Source organism: Microtus pennsylvanicus, chromosome 2 (genome assembly GCF_037038515.1).
Source record: "Microtus pennsylvanicus isolate mMicPen1 chromosome 2, mMicPen1.hap1, whole genome shotgun sequence".
In the NCBI taxonomy this organism is placed as follows: domain Eukaryota; kingdom Metazoa; phylum Chordata; class Mammalia; order Rodentia; family Cricetidae; genus Microtus; species Microtus pennsylvanicus.
The window spans coordinates 25,716,609-25,736,291 of record NC_134580.1 but is presented as its reverse complement, the minus strand read 5'-3'; the positions used below and the strand labels follow the sequence as shown (position 1 = coordinate 25,736,291).

Genomic DNA, 19,683 nt, shown 5'->3' with positions numbered 1-19,683 from the left:
CCTTTTCTCAGGTGCCAAATGAACTAGACTTAGAGGCAGGGGGCCTGGGCGAGACTCCAAACTCCTGCATTTATAATCTTTCTGCATCTCAGCTTTCACATCCAATGGGAGATGTCAGCACAAGCTCTTTCTGTGCAGGCTGGACAGTCAAAGGTGGGTTTTAGCTGTGGTGTGTACAATGTGCACACAGGGTCTGAATTTTGACAACAGCTCTCTCTGCACACGTGTGCCACTGGTATGCTATACATCTCTCCCTAGCCCCCCAAAATCTAGAACACATCTCCCAAGACTCAAACTCTGGTGTTTATTTTTTCTTTCCCAAAGGGAATCTCAGAATGGAAAAAGAATCATGAAAATATACAAAAGGCTTTTCCAGTGGGTACCTCTGTATATATTATGTGATTCTCAAAACCACAGTCTTTAAAAATACATACGGAGCGTAGTATTTTTCTACACACGTCCCACAAACTTTGAGTATATACTTAAAGGCAACTCAAATCTGGTAAAAGTGGGCTGTCTTTCTTTGGGGAGTGGGTGTGGGGTAGAACAAGGGAATGGGACAGGAAGCAGGAAAGGTCAGCGGCATGGAACAGAGTATGAATGTTGAGCAAAGAGACCTGGAAAAGCTCCTTCTCATCGCCACACAAAGAGGAAAAGCACCTAACAATGCCTTTGGGTGTAGAACTAGACCACGTCTGTGAGCTGCTGACATAGTGCCCATGCTGTGTGGAGAGTGTGTGTGTGTGTGTGTGTGTGTGTGTGTGTGTGTGCAAGAAGAGCTGGATCCTTTGATGCATCTGTGATTTCTAAATCCAGAGTTCTGTCCACCCTGCGACTTCCCACAGCCGTCTCTCAACCATGTATTTATGTCACGGAGTGTGAGACTCCCCCCTGCTCCTCCACAAGGACCCCCTGGTGTGCCTTGGCACATCTGTGAGTCCTAACCCAGTATCCTACACTCTTTTACGGGATGAAAGAGACATTCCAAATAACTGGGAGGATAGGGCATGTTCTTAAAGAAAGCTAACACCAGTTTTAGACAACTGACTAAGGGCGCAGGCACAGCAGCTCACATCATCACAACTGCTTCTGCACGCAGCAGGGCAGCAGAGCAGCAGCCTCTGTGAGCGCCCGCCCGGCCAACAGCCTCTCCCACACAAAGCTCTCCCTGTGTGTGATGGGCTGAGTAGCTCTGCTGCTGAAGGACACCTTGGTCTCCGGCTGAAGGGAGAAGAACCTTAGCAACACCAGCACTTCCCAGAGCCCAGCAGAAAAGGGAGGAGCCTTTCAGATGGCACAAGAGTAAAGCAAGGGTTACAGCGACAACTAGCATGACTTCACGTGTCTCTATTACAGGACCATGACTTTAGAAGGCTGTGCTCCTGCTGGGATTTGTCAGCTGGTCACAAGTCTAGACCGTCTGGGAAGAGGGGGTCTTAGCTGAGAAAATGTCTCCGTAAGCCTGGCCTGTAGGTTTGTCCATAGGACATTTTCTTTATTAATGATTGATGCCTGAGGGTTCAGACAACTATGAGAGGCGGCACCCCTAGGCAGGTGGTACTGAGGGTTTAAAAGAAACAAACTGGACAAGCCATGGGAGCAAACCCGTAAGCAATGCCCCTCCGTGGGCTCTGCTTCTGTTTCTGTCTCCAGTTTCCTGCCCTCAGCTCCTGCCTTGGCTCCTCTAGATGGACTGTAATCCAGGGAGCACAAGCCAAAGAAACCATTTCCTCCCCAAGCTGCTTCTGTTCCTGGTGTTCTATCATAGTAATAGAAAACAAACCAAGACAAAGGCATTCTGGTGAAACACTGTACCTTGGAGGTTTCCTGTGAAAAACACCCCAATTCAGTGTATTCAGGTTCGATACACAGACTATGACAGAAATCATAAACAAATCTTCAGCTAAAATTATTGTCTCATGAATAGAGATACAGAGGTATGCATTTTGTCCAAAACAAAAATTTAATGAAATACACAGAAATTTGCCTCAAGATTCCTAGGGAAATGACAATTACTTAAAATAAGAAAACTTCATTGAACAGCTTTTAAACAACAGAGATGCCTCTGAAAGGCCTTAGGAAAGGAAGCTACCCTTAGGTGACCGGGAGGGATGCCCTGAAGCAGTTTGTCAAAGGCATCACTTGAATAACAGACAGGGAGTAGATCAAATAATGCCAGGTCTGGGGTTGTACTGGTGCAGTTCTGGCCTTGTGACGAGTCTTAAATAAAATAATTGCAACATGTGACACAGGGAGTCTGAGTCTTCATTCTTACCACTATTACCCACATACCAGATGGCAACAGGCACTCATAATCAAGCAGAGAGCCCCTGTGGGCTGGGGGCTGGCGAAAGCTGAGTCAGGCTGGCTCCTTCTCCGCTGGCCTCTGTGGAGGAGGAGTTGATCCACCTCCACGAATGGTGTTTTAGATTCTGTGGATGTATGCTCTCTCTCTCTCTCCCGCCCCTCCCTACTTCCTCCCTCTCTCTTTCTCCCTCTCTCTCTACCCTTCTTTCTCCTCCTCCTCTTCCTCCTCCTCCTCCTTCTTCATCTTCTTTTTTTGATAGGGTCTCACTCCGTAGACCAGGCTAGTCTTAAGTTTACAATCCCATGCTTCAGCCTCTTGACTCTGCCCAGGTGCTCCTGGGGGTCCATGGAGGGGTTCAGAGCATCTGTGAATGAAGCTTCCTCACCACTCTATGCAACGTTACATCCAGTTAGAGCTCAGAAGCTGTGCAAACACACCGAGGCAGCTCGGGTCGAACAGGCACAGCTGGCAGCATAGGAGACTTGGCAGTATTAGCTCTTTAAACGGCTCCTTTGAGGCTAGCTAGCTGTCTCCACAGACAGGCACTGAATGATTCTACTTACCTAAAGAGGTCAATCTAGAGGCAGGAAGTAGAATGGAGTTGTCAGGAGTTGTGGGAGGGGAACGGAAAGTTTCTAGTCATTGTGTGTGGGGTCCCAGTTTTACAAGATGAAATGAGTCCTGTAGATGATGGTGGCGATGGCAAGACAACAACAGGAAGGCAGCTAAGATTCCTACTTAAGATTAAGATGCAAGCTGAGGTCAGAGGTAAAAGGGTCGAGGAGTTCAAGGCCACCCTGGACTATATAAGACTCTGTCTCAAACACAGTATATACATTTGCCTTTGGTATTCAGTTACAATTCTAAAATACACAGATGAAAAAAATACATAGAAAAATTCAAGATGCATTTATTTAGTCTGAGGTGAGAGAAGCCTATGATCACAGAGACTGTCCCAGAGACAGGTCTTCCACAACTGTCTTCCGTGGGGATGCAGATTCCCCTGAGGGCAAAGTGATGCCATCTTTTCGTGTCTTTGTAAGGGACTTTAAAACAGGAGGCACCCGGCAGGGCTTGGACCTCTATTATTAACACAACCAAAATGTTAAGTAGACTTTTCAGTTCTACTAAAAATCAGTTGTGTTTTTTTAAAATTTTTTTTTAAAATCAGCCTTCTAAAGCAACTGAAGTCTGTAGGAGGAGGAATGCATTTCTCTTTGAAATTTGAAGTTATATAAATCAAACTTCAAAGAATTCCAGCACATTCCTTCATGCTGCATGTAGCTTTTGAACTGAAGAGCTCAAATCTTTGGTGCTGTGACCTCCTATTTTTCTGTACCTGTGGCCTAGGAAATCAAACCTCAAATGGCCAACCTCTGCCCGTGGGTGTCTGTTATTGACTCAACAGAGATGGGCTTGATGGGAAGTGGGAAGCCATCTGTAAGAACAGACTGATTAGATCTATAACACAATACCCATGCTTTCACGATCAAAGCAGCTTCATCAGGGAACCTCAGGGACTGGGTCCCCAAACAGATACCCACAGGGGTCTCCATCAGTTTACACTGAAACTCAAGACGAGGCTGCGTCTCTGCACTTGAAGCCTGCATCCTTGCACATACGGGAAATATGAAGCATCTTTGCCCTTTAGGAATTTTGCCTACCCAGTAATAAATTCTTTCTTCAGCAGAAATACTACATTTTTATCAATAAATTTAGGACTACGTTATGCTGGATACATTGCTCTTGCCAACCACAAACTATCTGTTCTTGAACATCTCCTAGGGAACTATGCTGGTTTTAAATTTTGTAGGATTACTTATTTTATGTGTGGATATGAAGAGGGCACTGGGCCACCTGGAACTGGAGTGATGTATAGTCGTGAGCTGTCATGTGGGTGATGACCATCAAACCCAGGTACTCTATAAGAACAACTGCCCTTAACAACGGCCATCTCTATAGCCCCAAGTTTGCCTGTTTAATAACTGCTTATTTATTGTGAGCTTAGGGGAGTGTATATTTCTTGGCATGTGTGTGGAGGTAACTTGCAACTTGCAGAGGTCTATTCTCTCCTACCATGTGGGTCCAGGAATCAAACTCAGGGAACCGAACTTGGATTGTTAGGCTTGGCAGCAGGCATCTTTACTCACTGAGCCATTGCAGCCAGCAGGAACTATTTTCAATCAGCTGATTGCATAGTTGCTAATCGAGTAAACAGTTATCCACTGAAGTGGGTCTTACTGTAACCCTATTGTGCTTGCTTCTTCATTGACAACACATTCTGCAAAGCTTCCTTGACACCCTAAATACATTTTAGTTTTAGCCCTAAAGTGGAGATGGGAGAAGTGGCTGCTGGCTGTCTCCGGGATTAGTAGGTCACGTGACTAACCGCCCATGATTAATCCATTCTGCTCTGACCATCTATTTTTTTAGTTCAATCAAAAGTTCATAATGATGCTTCATCTAGAGGATATCATAAGAGTGGAAAAAGCAGGAAGGTCTATAAATGATTTCAACCTCTGCCAAGCACTGGCAGGCCAAGCATCGAGACCAGCTATAAATTCTATTATACCATGTCAAAGCATGGAGCTCAGTTATAAATTCTATTATACCATGTGGGTAAACGTCAACTCTGCTTTATAGGCTAGAGGTCACTGAAGATGTTGTTATACTGTCCCAATTTAACATAGCTCAGAGTCTGAGCGAAGACTGCCAGAAGGTATACCAAAGACGACCACGCTCGGCAAGGCCTGTTCTTGCTGCACACGAAGACCCCTGAAGTTGTCTTGGTGCAACATCAACGCACAGATCCTACTCACAGAGACCTTGATTTTGTAGATTTGTGTATTTTTTTTAAAAAAAATTTAAATCATTTTTGAAAAGTTTTTGAAGTATTTCGAGTGTGTCACTAGGGCTGAAGGAACTCCACTGAGAAGGCCCAGTCCTTCCCTGTACCCATTCACGGAGGACAAACGACAGATGACTGGTGGGGAGGGACGCAGAGGTCCGTGGAAGCACGCAGCAGCGCAGATTCTAAAACCCTAAACTGAACATCTTTAACGTCGTGAAACTTCCATCTCCAAAAGCCTGCCGCCCATACTGTTCTTTAGGCTGAGCAAGAACATGCTGAGTGCGATCGAATGGGTGGTTTCACTCAAGTCCGAGTAAGCTCAAACTGAGATGAACGGGAAACTATAAAGTTTACTTTTGCTTTTATTTCTAGATTTGGGCCATGATGAGTCCAAATGATGAAAGAATTCTATCTAATGTAAGAAATCTTCCAAGAGAAGACAGACAAACACTTGTGTGTGCCCTGAAGCGCTGCGCGGCTGTAAAATTAAACAGACGAGCTGATGTCATAACGGTTAAGGAAACTGAAAGAAATGTAGAATGACCACAACGAATGCTCGAACCAACTCCTAAACTGATCCCATGTTGTGAAGTAACAGAAGCCGAAGAGAACATGCAATGGTTGATAAACGCAGGAAGAGGCTTAATCTCATCAGAGATCAGGAAAATGGGAAGTAAATTTTAATTTCCTTTATTGGATAAACAGAAAGCGAAATACGGATCATCCGGATGAACGAAGATTGAGGAAGAAGGAGATCTGGGGTGTATTTGGGAATTGTGTTGCTTTGAGAGCTGAGCGTCAGGAACGTGCATGTACAAAGGACTCTAGGAGAGAAAGTTGATAGAAAACGCTTCTCTCCTTCATTGTCCCTACAACGGGCATTCCCTTGAGTCCGCTGAATCAGCAGAGCTAGGTCCTTGTTTAGTGCATGCGTATTTCACACGCACACCAGCTCTGGGGAGCTATGCTCCCTGCGATTTGTCCAGGCCCTTCCCCAGAGCCCACTTCAACAGCAGACCACGGTTCTCAAACTAGACAACCTAAAGATTCTACCCCACCCACCACCATTCAACCCCTGTAGCACGGTCCAGGCCAGCTTGGTTGCTAGATATTGCTATATTCCGAGTGAGCACTGTCTAAACAGCTTTTCGCTTTCTCATAATGATTGTCCTCAAATAATCCTAGAAGGTAATTATTATTTTTGTTTTAATTTTCCATATGAGCTCCTGAGATTTGGGAAAATTAAATGGCTTTCCTGAGGACACTCAACTTGTAATTGGCAAACAGGGTTCTGATTTTTATCACCTGTATTTAAAAGCGAAGGTCTTGGGAGAGAAAACACAGGTTTCCAACAGTTTCCTCTCCCACAAGGTAAACTCTAAAGAGATGTCTGAGAAACTGGTAAAGAGCTGGAGGCTAAACCAGGTGAGGGACCTCAGGGCCTGGGCTGAATCTCAAGGCCTCGCCCATTTCCTTTCTGAGGCATTGCATCCTGCCCTGTGAGAGTCACTCTCTGCCTGTCTGCATGTTGGGCCCTGTGCCTCCCCTGGTACTCATCAATGGAGAGAGAAGGCCCTGCTCCCACTAATACCTTCTGCCTTGGGGTTTCTAGTGCTGTGAAGTGCCACCATGACCATGGCAACTCCTATAAAGGAAAACACTTAATGGGTGGCTTATAGTTCAGAGGTTCAGTCCATTATCATCATGGTGGACCACGGTGGCATGCAGGTAGACATGGTGCTGGGGAGGTAGCTAAGAGTTCTTCATCTTGTGCAGGCAACAGGAAGTAGTCTGAGACACTGAGCATGGCTTGAGCATACATGAGCCTGCCTCCAATGTAACACACTTCCTCCAACAAGGCCAATACCTACTCCAGCAAACCACACCTCCTTATTAATAGTGCCACTCCCTGTGAGCTTATGTGGGCCAATTACAAACTGCCACACCTTCTACTAGGATCCTGCAGATCTTGGACTGTGTCAGGGTCCCTGCCCTAGTCCTCTGTAATAGTGAATACTGACAGGATCTAGAATCACACAAGAAAGAAGCCATGTCAACGGAGGAGCTGATTGATCATGTTAACTGAGGTGGCAAGATTCGTCCTAAATATGGGCAACACCATTTGTGGGCTGGGGTCTTAGACTGAATAACAAGGTGAAAGCCCCCTGAGCATCAGCCCCGTCCATTCCTGAATATGGATACAATGTGACCAGCTGCTTCAAAGCTCCTGTCAGGACTTTCCACCCCATGATGGCTGTCCCTTCTAGCTGTGGACGGAAATAAACCCCTCTTATTTCTTTAAGCTGCTTTTGTCAGGTATTTTTGTTACCTTCCCTCACCCTCTGAATTTGGCTCAGTGTCTTTTGATTCTTCTGAAAAGTTGATAAAATCCTGAACCAGTTCACCTCAGTTTGTCCTCTTAAATTTGGGCCCTTTGGGGGGCCTTCTATCAAAGGACCCAGAGAAGGGGAGAGAAGAGCCTCCTCTCCTTGCTTCTGGCAGAGTGTATGATGGCCCTGTCCCAAAGACCAGCCTGGAAGAGCAAGACAATCGTCCATAGAGATGGGTAAGACTGATCCCCACCAAAATTCCAGCTTCTTGATACAATCACAGTGTCTTGACAGGTGACATAGGACCTGAGCATTCACCAATCAAAACTTCAGAGCTTTCATTAACATGAATTAATAATGAAGTCTATGAAGGCAGTCACTTCCTGTAACTGTGAACAAGGAATCAGGGTACTGGGTATAACCAAGAATTGCCTCAAGGAAATTAGCCAGGGAACCCCAAACCTCAGTGCATTCGGTTTAAGAATTTTCCAAGCAGCTCCACCACAGGTAAGTAAGTACTCTACCATGAGAAGCACTTACATTCACATGATTGACTTCTGTGACAATGTGGAGTTATTAGCAAATAATGGTAATTAATGACTCAAAGTCATTTACATAGGTATAAAAATTTAAAATCTCCTATACCCCATCCATAGGAAAAGCCACAGAGGAATGGTCCGGGCTGCCTGAGGACAGAACTGCTGCTTTGGAATTCAATTTAATGATCTCTCATCTGTGCTTCTCTTTGCCTATTGCTTTGTTCTGTCTGAGTTCAGGAGTCCTAGTGAGAAGCTGGGGAAAGAGGACAATAGAAGGCTAGCCTTCCCACAACCAACAGCCTTTCAGCTGACCTGGGAGGAAAATTCTGGAGGAGGATTCGAACTGGCTGGCCTCTTTCGAACCATGTGACCTTCTCTGATAACTGAAGTGGGCTTTGTTACCATGGACACCAGGGAGGCCCAGGGCTAGGGATGTAGCTCTCTGTTAGAGGGCATGTCTGGCATGTGAAAGCTGTGATTTCGCTCCTCAGCACTGCATAAAACAGGTGGCTGCCTCATGCCTGCAATCCTCACACTCAAGAGGTAGAGGCAGAAGGATCAGAAGTTCAAGGCCATACTCAACTATGCTTAAAAGCGAGACCCAGTCTCAAAAGAAGGTGTGTGTGTGTGGGAGGGGGGATAGGGAGTGGAATATGAGCCGAAAATGAGAAACATCATTTTATTTCCCGTGATTTGTTCTGCATCTAACACAATGTTGGCACAAACAACTGAAGAAAGAAGAACCTTTGTCTTGATGCAAAATCCAATAAAAGTCAGCCCTAGAATATCGTGAAGTTAGAATCATAAATTAAGAAACACTGGGGGAGAGGAGAATGAAGTAAGAAAATAAGAAGATCCTACTGGCTCCGTTGCTAACGGCCGCCCAGGGAATTCACAGCAGAGATCTGGTGATGTCGGAGGATGAGTCTGATGGCCAAAGCATTAAAAACTGAAGTTGTCATAAAATGAACTGAATCCAACTAATTCTAAAACGCTAAACGTCTGCAGGAAGAGTTGACATGAATATTACATGAAGGGCAGAACCAAGCTTGGGAAACTTACTACCTATGGCCGTGTCTGATCTAATTTCAAAACGGAAGTCTCATCAAGCTGGACATGCAGACAGATCTCGTAAGTGGTCTGTGCTTAATGAAACAAGAGTCCAATGAAAACCACACTGCTTGAGTACTTTATTGGCTTGTGCTAAAACTTTACAGCCTTTCAGAGACTCTCGGTGGCACATGTCCTCGCTTTATGCACATTTTACAGGGCATCTGTCAGCCTTCTCCAAGTTAAGCCCCACAGTGTCTCCTAATGACTTCCCCGTGTCCTCAAACCGGGCCAGGCCACTGAAGTGGGGGGTGGGGATCTGCAGGAGAATGGATGGGTTTGGGGTTATCCCTTCTCCGAATGGGGGAGAGATAAAATGTGTGTCTGCAGGAGAATAGCTGGCTTTGGGGGCCTTCCTTCTCAGAATGGGGAAGAAGTACCCCTATTGAGAGAAGGCTGCAGCCTGGGGCACAGGAAGCAGGACCTAGCATTCCTCTGCCTGAAGTGGAGACACTTTCTCCTGGGTGAAAGGTGGGGACTGAGAAAGGACAAGAGTGGGCAGAAAAGGAAGGGACTGTGTCTTGACAGGATGAATTCTTTTCTCTTACAGCTTTATGCAGAGATGGAGGAGCATGAAGAAGGGTGTGTTCTGTAGCCTTTTGTTGTGCAAATACCAGAGAGAAACTTGTTAAAGGAGAAAATATTTATTTGGGCTCATGGTCTCAGTCCAGGGCAGGATGTCACAGCAGAAGGGTGCGCTTAAATCAGAGTTGTTCACCTAATGGTAGCCAGGGGGAGTGTGTGTGTGTGGGGGGAGAGACAAGCAGAGAGACAGAGATATAGAGGCAAGGTTGCAAGGCAAGATACAATTCCAGTGACCGATTTCCTACAGTTAGGCCCCACCTCTTATGCTTCCATAACCTGCCCAAGCGACCCTAGCCAGGGAGCCAGGCCTTCAATACATGAAACCATGGTAACAGGGAGAACAGAACTCAAGCTTCTGTGGCGGGAGGTGGGGGGGCGCTCATCAAAGATGAAGAAGGGATTCCTATGGGGCAGGGAGTGCTGGACTCCCTGTGTAGGCTCACTGTCTCCACACGATGGACCAGAGAACAACGTTTGCTGATCCTTCTACAAGGGATTCGCTCAACCTTCACACTACTGGGGCTGTCTGAAGACTGTGCTTTCCCAGAGGGACCTCTTTTCCTTCCCACTCACACTCTGAGTGAAGAGGTCATGAACACAAGGCTTACTTCACGGCTAGTTCTCCAGAGAAATGTAATGCTTGCAATAAGGATTGTGTGGGAACCTGTGGATTCCATCCAGACTAATGTGGTTTGATCAAATGAAACAAGAGTCCCTAAAACAATGGCCCAGATGATCCAACATCCATGACAGCTTCAGGACTGCTGGCTGAGATGGACCTGCCACACAGGATACCCCATGACAGACCTGATTAACAGCGCTTCCAATCAGCAGAAACTAGTTTAGACAACAATTCCCAAATTCCCTAAATGATTGTTTATAGATGTTTGTTTACATTTAAAGGGGGATATGCTCTCAATATTAATACTTTGCATTGGTACAGATCTTGGTCTGCTGATACAAATTTTAGATCAACTTTGTTTTATATATATATATTTCTGCTCTTGATTAAGGTATTGTGTTTGGGCAGCTCATTTATAAATGTAATGTATAATTAAGAAATACAGGTTAATAGATAGTCATCAATAATAGTCAAGCTTGTTGTCATGTTAGTTAGGTTTTCTAGATAAATAGAGATATATTTCAGTTAGATAGGTATTCTTCAAAACTTTCAGAGACCTTCAGAATATGGCATTTCAAATGTCTTAAGAACTTAGAGGGGCTGGAGAGATGGCTCAGTGGTTAAGAGCATTGCCTGCTCTTCCAAAGGTCCTGAGTTCAATTCCCAGCAACCACATGGTGGCTCACAACCATCTGTAATGAGGTCTGGTGCCCTCTTCTGGAATGCAGGCATACACACAGAGAGAATATTGTATACATAATGCATAAATAAACAAATATTTTAAAAAAAAAAGAACTTAGAATTTTTCATGACAATGAGACACATCTGTTCCTGACAGCACCAATCTACTTCAAGAGATAATGGGAACCGAAGAGGCTCCTTAAGAAGTTTGTTAGCCATTTGGGGAAGAAACTGCTCTTGCCTGGACTGCTTGATGTTATGCTGTATGAACTGGAAGTGCAGGACCCATAGAGAAACGACTGCTGAACTTGCTTAAAGGTGATACAGTCCTTCGGGGTTCCTGCTTCATGAAAGAGTCTGCCAGACATTCTGCAGGACACAGAAGAAAGTGACTGACAAGCTACCAATATAGGTGAAATAGTTTTGAAAATTTCCTCCTTCATGGAAAAGTCTTCCAGATACTATGGCCTGTAGGCTGAAGATGGGTGCCCGCAACATTACAGAAGAACTTTGGGTGACTGTCCAGGCAGTAAGATGTCTCTGTCAATTCTAGAGTTTTCCAAGTTGTTTACAATGCACTTCCTCTTTACTTAGGTAATATTATATCCTTCTGGAGTCTTTGATGGAGTTAAAGAAAAAGAGCTATAATTATAAAAGATAGATTAGATATAAAATTTTAGACTCACAAAGATAAGATAAATGAAAAGAGTATTTTCCTTAATTTTCCAAATGTAAACGGACTAAATAATGTAACTATAATTCTTGCTTGATACCTGTTTTGTCATATGTAATTTTACTATGTTAAAGTTAAAACCTTCCTTTCTATTTAAACAGAAAAGGGGAAACGGTGTGGGAGGTCCTTCTGTCTATGTGTTGCTTTTATTGGCTAATGAATAAAGCTGCTTTCAGGCAATGGTTTAACAGAGTAAAGCCAGGTGGGAAATCTAAACAGAGATGGAGAGAGAGAGAGCACGTAGGAGAGTCAGGGAGAAGCCACACAGCCACTGCAGGAGACAAATGCCTCCACGAGAGCTGAAACTTTGCCAGAAGGCCACAACCTTGTGCTGATGCACAGATTAATGGAGGTGGGTTAATTTAAGATATAAGAGGTAGCTAGCAATACACTTAAGCTATTGGCCAAGTAGTAATGCAAATAATATAGTTTCTGTGTGATTATACCCAGTCTGGGGTGGCTTGAATGAACAGCCTCCAATTACACAAGGAATGCAACGCATGTGTCCAACTAAACAGCTCTTGACATCACCGCTCCTATTTTGGCCATCAAACAGTTATCCAGGACTCTTGTGAGTCCAAGCCCTACCTTCTAGCAGTAACTAAGACACATTTGGTTCTGGGCAGAGGCTTTATTTTTCTGTCCTGTTCATTCCTCCAGAACATGACACAATGAAATAGAAGTTGTCCAGGTTTGGTTTTCTAACAGTGCTATGCATCACTCAATTAAAAATCATACAATTTCCCCATTCTGTCATCCAATGCTTTTCAAAGACTAGAAAATATTTCCATCCAAGGATGAAATGAGGTTGCCACAAGACTGCTTGTGTGGCTGAGCACCCATCCATGGGCCTGCTCCTCTGACACACATACATCCATGTGCACGCTCCCACGCTCTTCCCCTGTGACACACATTCTTGCAGGAGCAGTTTAGAGAGGCTGTTTCCTAGACCCTCATGTAAAGGAACAACATAGTCTTCCTACAAGAAGAGTCTAACTAAGGTTGACCACTTAAAGAAAAATAATGAATGATACAGCAAATTTTTAAGATTCAGTTCTGAGCAGTAATTGCCACCCCTTTTTCATATAAGCAATGATCCGGTCGAATGCATCTTATTTCTCTTTTCATTCCGGGGCTGCATTACCACAAGCTTTGCTCCCCTCTTCTTCCTGTCAAATTATCTAACCACTCCTACAACCATAGCAATGCACACTGACATTACTGACCATCAGGATAAATCCCAGGACCTTGGTCCAGCTCCTAGACCTTTCCTGCTGGCCAGTCCTCCTAGCCATCATCACTCCCCCATGGGGCTAGTTTCTGTACCATATTTGAGACTCTACACTGCTTCCTCACTTAAAGTACCCACTGCTTGTCTTTGTCAGTCAAATATTGAATCTTCTAGACTCAGCTGAGACTTGCTCTTCCTCTGGGGAACTTTCTGTGTCTTGAGTAAACAAATACAAGCAACCAATAAGACACCTTGATGTTTCCTAGTAGGACAGGGCTTCCTCAGTAGGGCTGAGAATACTCTTAGTTGGGATGAGCTTAAGATACCTCAAAAAAACCAATGAGATGAGACAGGAGCCAGAGGCAGGGCACTGGAGTGGTCTGGGCTGAGTGGGCTTCCATAACGACAACAAGCAAAGGAAGGGCTGGGGTGATGGATGATGTCTGGCAGTTTGGCGGGACTTCAGACTGTACCCTGGAGGCTGTTGTGGATGGCTTTGCCTCCACTCCACAGCTGTGGCCTTGTGAGTCACGTCTATCATCTTTCTATTTTCTGTAGCTTCAGCCTTCCAAAAGATCCCCTGATCATAACTGAAAGGTTTAGTTCAAGTTGGATTTCCTCACACCCTAGAGACGTGGGTTCTTATCCAGAGCTTAATACAATTCACCCTTACTTGGCACAGCGAATCAAAGGGGACTTGTACGCTCTGTAAGTGGGTGGAGGCTGGCAACTGACACCACTCAGTCCCTTTGTCTGTGTCACCACGAAGCTCTTCTATGGCTAGCCAGCAGGTGCTGTCACAGCATGCACTTCCACTCATTCTGCACTTACTGCGTGAGACACGTCTGGATATAGTTATCACACCCCCAACCAAGAGAACCTGTATGTCAAAGGTTCCCTGCTTTTGTGGTTTGAATACAAAATGACCCCCACCCAAAGCTCATATTTTCAGTACTTGGTAACCAGATTTTGGTACTATTTGCATCTTTAGGACAGTGGTTTTCAACCTTCCTAATGTTGCAACCCTTGAATATTATTCCAACCATAAACATTATTTCATTGCTACTTCATAACTGTCATTTTTGCTACTGTTATGAATCATAATGTAAATATCTGATATGCAGGATAGCTGATCCCCAAGGGGATCATAACACGTTAAGTTGAGAACCACTGCTTTAGGAGATGGGGCCTAGAAGGAAGAGTAGGTCCTTCAGGACAGGCCTTTGAGCTGTATTCACCTCCCGTTCTGGTCTAGCTGCCTCTGCTTCCCCATCTACACTCCTGCCACCACACCTTCTCCGCCAAGACAGGCCGAGGTCTCTCTGGCACTGTGAATGCAAGTACAGCTTCCCGCTGAGCTCGGTCTGTTGGGTGTTTTGGTCACAGCAGTCTAGGAGACTCAGAGCCCAGCCCTGTGAGTAGTATTTTCAACTGGCTTCAGCTTAGGGGAAGTACATTAGCGGAAGCTTTTCCACCATAATTGGATTGAGACTCACATGGTTGCTGGAGACAGGGTCTTCCGCACTTTCTTGACTCTTCTCCTCTTGTGGTGTCCTCTGGGATCTGAGGGCCTCTCATTACCTGAAATATGAAAATGGCACATATTTAATTATTCATTTTCTATCAGTCTTAATGAGGAGATTAACTTCAGAATGAAACAAAAGGTAATAGTCTGACCTTCAGGCGCTCAGGAAGGGATAATTAACTAAAACCCCAAGTCCCTCTAAATGGACAAATGAAAGGGCTTTACTGATCGCGACACAAACGAATCAGCAGGGTCACTAATTGAAGCCACATAATGGAGAGATGACAATGAGCCAATAAACGTGTGCTAAAAATACGCTTTTTAAATTACGCACACAGGGGCTCTGTCCTCGGACTTTTTGTTGCTTACCTGATGTTTTGTGTGGAGGGGATATAATGCAGGTGTAGCATGGTGGCCAGGAAAGAGAGAGGCTGCATGGAAGGGTGTGGGAGTCAGTTCACATTCAGACGCGGGAAGCCAGCAAGGTAGAGCTAACTTGGAGAGGCGTTAATCACAGCCTTGACACTGACTGCTTGGATTTCCCTGACTTGGTTGATCAGTTTGATGGAACGTTACAGTGGAAATGATTCACGGACACAGTCTGCTGCACGGCATGTAAACACAGCCTTCTAATATAGGCCTTCACTGTTACGGTGGTCATAAATAGCTCCGAGACACTACTGCTGCCCAACTCGTGACTTCATCACAGTTCCTGGCCAAGCAGATGAAGCCGTGTCCCAGGGACGGCAGCAGTGCCCATCGTCCCCTGAGCACTTGCTGAGTGCATCCTGGTAGGTAAGTCACAGAGGACAGGGTGACACCTCCCTGTTCTCTCCCAGGGTTACACAGTTTTCCATAGACCATCAAGCCTTGGATGTCTCCACATGCCAATACCACATGGCAACATACAAATATATATCGACTTAAAATACGTCAAAAAGAGTCACTATTAATAACTCATAGAATCATGGGGATTCAGTCAGTCCAATACCTCTGCCAAAAGTCCAGAATGTTTTTACTCTGGGCTTTTGATTTTTTTAAACTCTGTTCCTGGTTTGCTTCAGTACATTTTCTATTTAGATCCTCTACTGAATCTATCAAACTTTATCTGTGACCTTACTAGGACATACCAGAGCATACAGGATTGGAAGGCCTTTAAAGCTTTGGGTTTTTAAAATCATGCTTGCCAAACAAACATTTCCCATTTCGCTCTACCATAGCAACCATCCTTTTTGCCATATATGCAGAAATTGCCAGAGGAAAAGCAAAGAAACTCTCTATGTTATTTTAGGTTGGTAACAGCAGTCTATTATTAACTATTTCTTGAATGTTTAATACTTCCAGACCCAGTATTTTTTGTTTGTTTGTTTGTTTTGTTTTGAGACAGAGTTTCCTTGTGTAGCCCTGGCTCTCCTGGAACTTGCTCTGTAAAGCAGGCTGGTCTCAATCTCACAGATTCACCTCTGCCTCCCAAGTGCCGGGATTAAAGGCAGGCATCACCACCGCCAGGCCAGACCCAGTATTTCTATATGTAATTGCTAACCATCACATCAACTCCACACAGCATGTGTTATTCTGATTTGGCAAACCGAGGCTCGGCAGTTAAGGAATCAGTCTCACCAATGCTCACTAATTCGTGATTGCACGATTCAGGCTGGAGGTCAAGCCCGAAGCTCTTCAGACTGAGCCATGGGAAACTGCCAGGAGTCAATTATTTCTTACCAACCTAACGCTTGATATGTTGACCCTGAAAGGAAACACAGAGTCTCCTGACATCACAGAGTCCTTGCTGTTGACAGCACGCTGATCAGAGAACCACCCAATGCAGTGTCGGGGTGGGATGGTGGGAATGGTAATAAAATTCACCATCTCTGCACTAAAAATGGCAAAGCACACCTAAAACTCTCTGAAACACTCTATCTGAAAACCTCCACATGGAATCACACTCGGTTTTCCAAGCACTGAACTGATTTCAAGTATTGAAAGCCGATGATGCACAAATATTTTAGTAAGCACTGGGCGGTGGTTTATGAGCAGGGGTGCAGTCAAACGATACTATGTGAGAGTCAATTCTAGGGCACTTTAGATGGATAAGACAAATTATTTCTGAGTTCTCCTTTTGGGAGTAATGAGCAATACACCTAGATTTCTACTCGGCCCTGTATAGACATAGGCAGGATGGGAGAAATGAAAGGATTCATGATGATTGCATTGGATAAACAGTAGCTTCCAAGCAATGGCTGTTAAATGCATAATGACTGGGATGCTTTGTGCTGCATGGCTTGCATCAAATAATAAGCCATAGGATCAGCCAATGAGAATTAAAGTGAGCCACGAGGCCTTGGAGGAATCTTCTACTGAAAGGGAAGCTGAATCATAAGAGAGCCCCCTCAGTGACAGTCACTCAACACACCAGCGACATCACAGTGACCAGCGTCAGTTTTTGAGTCTACGGTCAATGCCCCTGCCTAGGTGGCAAGCCCAGCCCAATCGTAGTCCAGCTAAAATTAGTGTTTTTCCTCTACTACCTACATTTGTTCACCTTGAAAAGAATACAAAGAATAAACAATTGTGTCCCCAAATTAACATAATAAATAAAATATCTTAGATATTTAAGAGCCTCCATATTTGAAAAACAACTTTTTAAGTCGGCATTTACTGCAACACCAAGCAAAGTGGAAACAGATCCATCAGCACAACCAGCACGCATTCTCTCCTACCTTTCGTTCCTAAACTTATCTCCTATTTGGAAGGCACCTGGCTGATGCAATGGGAGGCTGCACACGACTCAAGTCTCCAGATAAATGCTTTTCACAGAATCTGAGCCACGACGAGGTTAATAGCAACTGCACCTTATTACTTAGGATCCAAATAACATAACTGAGGCGAAAGTGCTTTAAATAGAAGAACACCTAGTGTCCCTTTTAGTATGATGATCGGTGTGCGAAAGGAAGATGAAAACAAGGACAATGGCTGAAGGAAGGAAGGGAGGAAGGAGGATGATGGATGGATGACTCATCTGGTCCCCAACATCCACAGTGATTCATTCTGCAAAGCAGGAATGTTTAGAAAATAAATCCTACTATTGTACCAGAAAAGACAAGGACACAATACGGTAGAGAACAAAGCATGCCAAAAACATCATTTTCTCTTACTTCTGCGTGACTTCCCAGTGTTCGAAATATTATTCTTGCTTCTAACGACATAGAACAGAGCAACGAAATGGTAATGACAGGCCTGTCAGGAGAAGCAGCTTTTTATGAATGAAGGCATTTGTAAACAGTGTTTTAAACATTTTTATTATATTTACTTACGTGTGTGCGCACATGTCTGTGCCGCAGCACACGTGTGGAGGTCAGAGGGAAATCTGCCTAAGTCACTTCTCTCCTACCAGGTCGACTGAGGGTTAGCAATCGGGCTGTGAGGCTCGAAGGCCAGTGAGTCCACCCACTGAGCCGTCTTGTCCTTAATGCGGTGTTTGGATAGTTGTCAGTTTCTGTTCATGTCCTCTGCAGGGGCCTTTTAAATTTTACTTCTCCTTGCTGGTCTTAGGTGTGATTTGTGGGACTGGGCCTTTCCCAGTGAATGGTACCCCTGCGCAGGACGGGCCTTCAGGAGCCCCGCGTTAATGCGTTCAAATCTGCACTAATCTGAATGTACTGCTCTGCTGGTTTTCCCCAGAGAGCATATTTGTGACGGTCTGGGAGTGGATGCTGGCCCAAAGCACAGCAGTTGGGAGTAACCAGATGGCAGGTCATGCCAGCTCAGGAAGCCCTTTCCAATCGTCACCATTTTGTGAATGAGGCTGAACCAAGTTCAGGTTTTCCCTTTCTTTTCTTCCCTCCCTCCCTCCCTCCCTCCCTCCCTCCCTCCCTCCCTCCCTCCCTTCCTTCAATTCTTTCTTTTGTCCAAGGAAAAACTAATGATTTGCTGTCCCCGATACACTTCAAACAATTCTAGCTGGACCCAAGGGCAGACGAAAGCACAGAAAGTGTGGCAAAGGGCACAGGCATGTTTCTGAACACTGGGCTCAGAGGCGCGAGGTGTTCAGATCACACCGTGTGCATGGCAGGCATCAACTAAAGAGTGCTGGGTCTTGTAGGCACCATGTGAAGGTGCAAAGTCCACGGCAGACAGCGGCCCTCATCAGTGTTTCCACAGCATTCCCATCACTGGGGTGTTGTATGGTATGCGCAGTGAGCTCAGTGGAGAAGGGAGGGTTCCGCTGAGACCGCGAGCAGTAAGTAGTGAGCCCTTACCCTGCCTGTCAAAAGCACACAGTGACTTGTCAGTTCCTGGTGCCGCAGGTGGCCCTCACGCCATCCTGCTTCTCTACAATGCTCCTGGAAGGCCAGCAAACAGCAGCAGGTTGTCTCTTTCCTGACAGGAGAGAGCAGTGCGGAGCCGAAAGCACTGGTGGCCAGGAGACGGGATTGTCCCTTCACCAGAGACAGTTGGTTGCTAGGAATCAAACCTGGCTCCAAGTAACTGAAATTAAAACAATGAGAGGACTGTAAAGATAAAGCCAGCGAGTCCACAGACCTCTACAAGCAAGAAGCAAAGTCTAGCTGGGCTCCCCGGCACCAGGGTTGGGAGAGAAAGGTCTTTCACACCACAGCTGCATTCTAATTCGTTCATCTTCATCTTTGTTTTTGATCCGACTAATTCTGTCCCTTAAAAGCATGCCTAATGTCTTCCCGAAAACTCTGACCTCTCTGGCTATAGCTAAGAAACTCTACAAAGCAATGCTGCTGTAGCTGACTCTGGCTTGCTCTGACGCTTGCCTTAGCCCTCCCTGAGCCTGGGGCTGTTGCTGCAGTCCACAGCCTGGCCTGGCCTTTATACCTTGCCCCCAAATCATCAGAGAATCTGAGGGTTGGTGTCCGTGGGTTTACTCCCAATGTAATGGGGTGGGTCAGGGCTGCTGAGTGGGTCCCTTCTGGCAGAGACTGTGAAAGGCAGGGATTCTCAGAGAAGGAAGCTGCGAAGGTGACACAAATGTCTCAGTACACATTAACCACTGTTGTAGACCAAGCACCCCCTCCACACTATGTGGCACGGGACTAGGTTTGGAGAGAGCTACACTATGTTTGCTATGGTGTGTTAATGTAGAAGGATGTTTGGAATACGCAGAAATATTCAGGGCCTGAGGCTGTCTGCATCCACTC

The 19,683-nt window shown here is 45.3% G+C and overlaps 1 protein-coding gene across 7 annotated transcripts in view; it reads right to left on the bottom strand.

Annotated features, from left to right (window-relative positions):
• Window positions 1-19,683, bottom strand: part of Pced1b (PC-esterase domain containing 1B) — a 166,401-nt gene that overhangs the window by 124,419 nt on the left and 22,299 nt on the right. For all 7 annotated transcript variants that reach the window (XR_012909614.1, XM_075960482.1, XM_075960488.1 and 4 more), the window contains exon 2: window positions 14,487-14,571. The gene's annotated coding sequence lies outside the window, so the exon portion shown is untranslated. The remainder of the gene's footprint in view (window positions 1-14,486; window positions 14,572-19,683) is intronic.